This window comes from Spea bombifrons, chromosome 2, assembly GCF_027358695.1.
Source record: "Spea bombifrons isolate aSpeBom1 chromosome 2, aSpeBom1.2.pri, whole genome shotgun sequence".
Taxonomy (NCBI): Eukaryota; Metazoa; Chordata; class Amphibia; order Anura; family Pelobatidae; genus Spea; species Spea bombifrons.
The window spans coordinates 33,578,869-33,584,918 of record NC_071088.1 but is presented as its reverse complement, the minus strand read 5'-3'; the positions used below and the strand labels follow the sequence as shown (position 1 = coordinate 33,584,918).

The 6,050-nt window shown below is 40.3% G+C and overlaps 1 long non-coding RNA gene across 1 annotated transcript; it reads left to right on the top strand.

Annotated features, from left to right (window-relative positions):
- Positions 1 to 1,261: 1,261 nt before the first annotated feature.
- LOC128474628 (uncharacterized) lies at positions 1,262 to 5,391 on the top strand. Its single transcript, XR_008346377.1, has 2 exons — positions 1,262 to 1,358; positions 5,211 to 5,391. It is a non-coding gene; the product is annotated as an uncharacterized LOC128474628 (long non-coding RNA).
- The last annotated feature ends 659 nt before the right edge of the window (positions 5,392 to 6,050 follow it).

Genomic DNA, 6,050 nt, shown 5'->3' with positions numbered 1-6,050 from the left:
ACACCGCTCCCATGACCCCAAGCTTCCCTGTAGTGACCCAGGGTACTGGAGAAGCTGCACTTTTGTGTGTTAGCCCCTTCCACTTCCATTTACCTACCACCCTCTAAGTAGGAAATAATATATTTGAACTAAAAGTAATTAATCCCTTTTATGATTTTGAAATAATTACTCATACACATCAATGTTGGGGACAATCAAAACTTTATTATATAATAAAAAAAAAACATTGTATGGATAGGGGCAAGGGGACAGAGAAGGAGCTACCTCTGGACTCACAAAGAGTCATTCTTCAGCTCGGAGGAGAGGAAAACCCCCATTTTTAGGAGGAAACCTCTGGGGAACCATGGCTGGAAGAACTACCCTTCCCTCTGGGCACTAAGAGGTTAACTCTGACTACATTAAAACAAAAAAACAACAAACAAAAAAAATAATTATAAATTGTGTTCATCGATCATAAGATGTTGTATATATAATTAAAAAAATAATAATTCACACGCTTCATGTGCTTCGCAGATCTCTTGCTGGAACGCTGACACTCTGCAAATCTCTTTGCCGGGTAGCCGACACTCTGCAGTTCGCTTTGCCAGGAAGACAGCTGTCTTGGGATGGCCCTTCAAAATGGCACTCGGTGGGGAAAACCAGTGTATTACCTGAAGCTTCAATTATGATGTCACAACGATAGCCGACAGAAGAGGTTCCATCCACCACGCAACACATTTAACCCTTCCACTGCCAGAGTACTGTATGCCACTCACAGCTTTATTTATATAAAAAAATGTGAACAACACAAGATGTCATCCTGCTCGTTATTTTTACATTTTCTTTCCCTGAAATGTTATTATTTAAAGGAAAAATTGTGCTGTAATTATTGAAACCATGAGTACTATTTTTCTTTTAATGTGAGGTGCTGTGATGCTTGACATATGAGAGAGGAGAAACTGAACCTGAAAGGACAGCCTCCGTATTGCCTAAAGTCTCTTTCCTTCCGTTTTGCATCCCTTTCTGTGCACCGTTACTAGACACACTGCAGTCTGTTTAACGCCCGATCCTACTCGGTACACTACTGAGCACTCACGACACCGAAGTGAAGCCCTCCGGCCACCAGGTGTCGCCAGATAAGGACACTCACCTCCTCCTGTTCTTCTGCTTCTCCCACCCCCGTTGCTATAGACCGGCAGTTTGTTTACTTCCGGTCGCAGATCCCTGACGGACGAGCGACCTTCCGCTGCTTTAGGCAAGCGGGCTGTCAATGAGTTTACACCAGTTGTCCGGCTGTCGGCACTGCACATATAAATCACTCTGTGTACCTCAGTAAATTACTGCGATGGCGGCCGGGGAGGAAGAGGATCTGGTACCCGGTGAGTGATGACATGTCCCACGCGTGCTTGCAGTGTGTATTTGTATTAAAAAAACAGGCTAATCGCTTAAAATGAAGCCGTGGGTTTAAAAGGTTCAGGTATTCCACGGGGTTTACGATTTACTCTCCAATTCATCATTCTTTGGGATCCCTAATCGCTTCTTCCACCTAATATCAGTCCCTTCTCATGGACTTCATATTATGATGCTTTGTACATCACACATTACTTCGTCACTCACCTGCACAGTGTACACAGAAGACACTATTTTTCCCATTTATTACACATTCGTGTCCTAAGGATTTGTTAACTTTATTGGCTTAATATTGATAAGGAATGACATTATGTATGATGCACACATCATGCTGTCATTCGTTCTCTGGCATACACACACACACACACACACACACAATATATATATATATATATATATATATATATATAATATATATAATATATATAATATAAGTGTATATATAGATGCACAGAGGATGCTGCCTAGTTTATTAGGTGTGTGTGTCAGTATAGCTACACATGGTTTGCAGTGATTTGTTCTAGGTACCTTCTTACCATTTGCCCGTCTTTCCTGGCATAAAACTCAGACTTTAATAAATTGTTGATCTCGTCTTAGATTAAGGATATCTTAATGCCCATCCCATTATCTTAATCATGCGTGGAAATTTTTCTTTTGCCTTGTTGTAGACGCATCACCTAACTTGTCTATATTCGGATATAAATGCAAACTTTTTATTAAATTATTTAGTATTTGTTTCATCTATAGCAAAGGACAGGTTGCTGGTATGCTCGGTAATTTATCCCCAGAACGCCAGTTAAATACTTTTCGCACCGGTGCTTTAACACATAACTCTTGGTTATAGCCCTGGCAATACTGTGTAGCTTCAGTGCATCCACTAAGAGACTCTAGTTCTATTTGTGAACAAAATAAAACTAAGAATCTAAATTAATGAATGGAAGTAATGTTTTTGCATTCTAAATGATGTTATACCTTTTTAACCAAAAAAAACCCAAACTTCAAAATGTGTAGTGCTATGGCTCAAAATTTAAAATATATATATTTTTAAATTTCTGTTAATTTTACTTGTAGTTAAGGAAAATAATAATTGAAAAAAAAACGTTCTTATGCCAGGTGATGGGGTATAAAATTCCCTGATTTTAATTCAATCTGGGATCTTCAGATTATGTTACAAAGATTAAAGCTCTAAAATCGTCGTGTTTAGTCTCCATCTTCAATTAGTCCAGTCTATATGAACATTCTCTTATACACAAAAAAGTGAATCTGTTTAAATCACTGTAAATATACATACATATATATATATAAATATATAAGATATCCTTAATCTAAAACGATATGTTATATAGGGCTGCAACTAACGATTATTTTAATAATCGATTAGTTGGCTGATTATTTTGTCGATTAATCGATTAATCGGATAAAAAAAATACATTATTTTAAATTGAAGAAAAATTGCAATAAAAAACGTACAATTTACACTTTCATCTCTTTATTGCAATGGCCTCTCCCTATTCACCTTCTTATTTTACTGACATAATAATAAATGCTACAAGAACCCAAACATAGTGTTTCTCAAACTAGGTTTTAATACAAAGTCATTAGTAAATATTAATTCATATGTTAACTATTTTTCATATTTAATAAAAACTGAGAAAAAAGCCTTGTTTAAATTTTTTATTTACCAAACTGCCTCCAGTTATGCACATCTGACCCCCTGCTTGCCACTCTGCCCCCATATATGCCTTATACCTCTTATATGCCAGATTCCACTGTGCCCCCTGATATGCCACTGTGCCCCTGATATGCCTTATACTCCTTATATGCCAGTGATATGCAACTGAGCCCCCTGATATACCTTTTGCCCCAGATGTGTTTTATGCCCCCCTGATATGCCTAATATCGATATGTCTTATACCCCCTATATGCCACTGAGCCCCCTGATATACCTTTTACCCCAGATATGTTTATGCCCCCCTGATATGCCTAATATCCATATGCCTTATACCCCCTATATGCCCTAAAAATTCATAATACCCCCCATACACCACTATAACTCACCCATACACCACTCTGGCTCCGCCCCCTCCCATACACCACTCTGGCTCCTCCCCCCTCTAATACTCCACTCTGCCTCCTCCCCCCTCCCATACATCACTTTGGCTCCTCCCCTCCCATGCATCACTTTGCCTCCTCACCCTCCCATATTCCACTCTGGCTCCTCCCCCTCCCATATTCCACTCTGGCTCCTCCCCCTCCCATACACCACTCTGCCTCCTCCCCCTCCCATACATCACTTTGCCTCCTCCCCCTCCCATACATCACTTTGCCTCCTCCCCCTCCCATACATCACTTTGCCTCCTCCCCCTTCCCATACTCCACTCTGCCTCCTCCCCCTCCCATACTCCACTCTGCCTCCTCCCCCCTCCCCCCTCCCATACTCCACTCTGCCTCCTGTGAACCTCCGTTTCTGACAAGACACTAGGGAGCCGGGTAGAGAGGCAGAGTGGCGTATGAGAGGGGGAGGAGCCAGAGTGGTGTATTGGAGGGTGGCTCCCATACACCCCTCTGACTCCTCCCCACTCCCATACACCGCTCTGCCTCTCTACCCGGCACCGTTACTGACAGGCACTTTCCCTGCAGCTTCATAGAAGCCACAGTGTAAGTGAAGGGCAGTAACGGAGTCTGTCTGTGCGATGCAGACCCTCACCGGCTGTCAGAGAGGATGATTCTCTGTCAGCCGGTGGGGGTCTGCATCGCACAGACAGACTCCGTTACTCACCTTCACTTACACTGAGGCTTCTATGAAGCTGCAGGGAAAGTGCCTGTCAGTAACAGTGCCGGGTAGAGAGGCAGAGCAGTGTATGGGAGGGGGGAGGAGGCAGATGGGAGGGGGAGAGAGACGGAAGTGAGAGACCGGAAGTGAGGGGAATCCAGGTCTCCTGCAGCGTTACGGGGGATCTGGATTCCGGTGTTATAATCCGATCTCTGTTTGAGATCGGATTATTATAAGGAGAGGAGTTTTTCATAGCATTTGCTCTGAAAAAAACCTTTTTATAATCGATAAAAATCGATCCGATTAATCGATAATTATCGATTAGTTGTTTCAGCCCTAATGTTATATAATCTGTATATTACAAGAATTAGTGAAATTAGAATCCTGAAAAGCAATATGGTACATTGAGACTTGTACGGTATATTTAACTGTTTAGTTGATCCATACTTCTGACTTCTCTTTCAAACATCCAACAGCAAATAGTGGAGCGCATATACATGGGGGAACAAAAAAGAAAATACTAATAGTGTAATACGTAAAATAAACGATATATTAATGAGGTGTAAGATCGACTCACAAATGGGCTGGATATATGAAGCTCATCAAACGGACTCTGAATACACTTGATGTATAATAAGTCTTGAAAGCTGTAAAACCAAGGAGAACCAAGATGGTGCAATATCTTTAAGCCGCAAAACGAATAAATAAAAATTGCACTTACAAAGATGAAGTAGCACAACTCAAAGAGTAATGTGCACAAGCTAAATCAATTGGATACTCCGGTAGACAGCTATAAACTTCCAACTTTATTAGTCTCGACGCGTTTCGCCGATAGCACGTCGGCTTCTTCAGGAGACAATAAACAAATAATAAAATCAAACTCAATAAAACCAAATAAAATCAAAGTAAAATGTTATTGGAGTCCGTAGTCCATATTATATGGGTGCTTCCGGGTACGTCACAACGTTGTATCCGTAGAGGGCCGAGTCTCGTCGTTATCCCGTCTTTGTACGTCATGACGCCATTACGTCCCTGTACGTCTCCACAGGAACCCTCATTCGCCGTTATGATCTCCGTGGACGGCGAACACAGTCAATGTGCACTTGCAAGTCAAAGGAGGAAGAATACAGCCATAGCTCGCTTAGAGGTCCCGGGACGAAGCATACTTAAAACAGAACGGACATATTTCCCTTTTGCATCCCACAAATAAAAAAGACTTGAATAAGAAACATGCTCTGTGTGTCTTACTAACTGACAAAAGTATAAGTCTATATATATCTAAAATATAAGTTTATATAAATAGATCCATATGTGACATATACCAGTCTATAAAAATGGAGATAAGAGTAAGAGGAAGAATTAAAAAACTATAGACGGTACCACAAATAAGAGGATAATACAAAATCTCAGGTAAGTGATATGTGAGAGTGCAAAAACTAATGTACTTATCATTATAAAGTGCATTATTTTATATATATAAGGTGCATTATTTATTAAAAGGTGCATTATTTATTGAAAGTGCATTGTTTTTTCTATTATGCAATGGACAATTCCATCATGAAAAGGAGTAGTTCATAACTAATAAATCATTCCAGGTAAGTAAATATAAAAAAGTGCAAATGCAAAGCTTATAAGCCAACATGATAAAGTGCATTACATCTCATTCAAATGTGTCTCAGTGCTTAAAATGTGGATTTTTTTTTTTATTCATTAATAAATGCTAGAATGTCCAGGTCAGTATTTAACCCCCCCCCTTTTATGTGTCTGAAATTTAAAGATCCACTCTGTCTCTTTCTTCGCCAAAAGCTGTATCAAGTCTCCACCTCTCCAATGGGGTGCGGCAAGATCTATTCCTATCACCCTAAAATCAGCCAAGGAAAAATCCTTA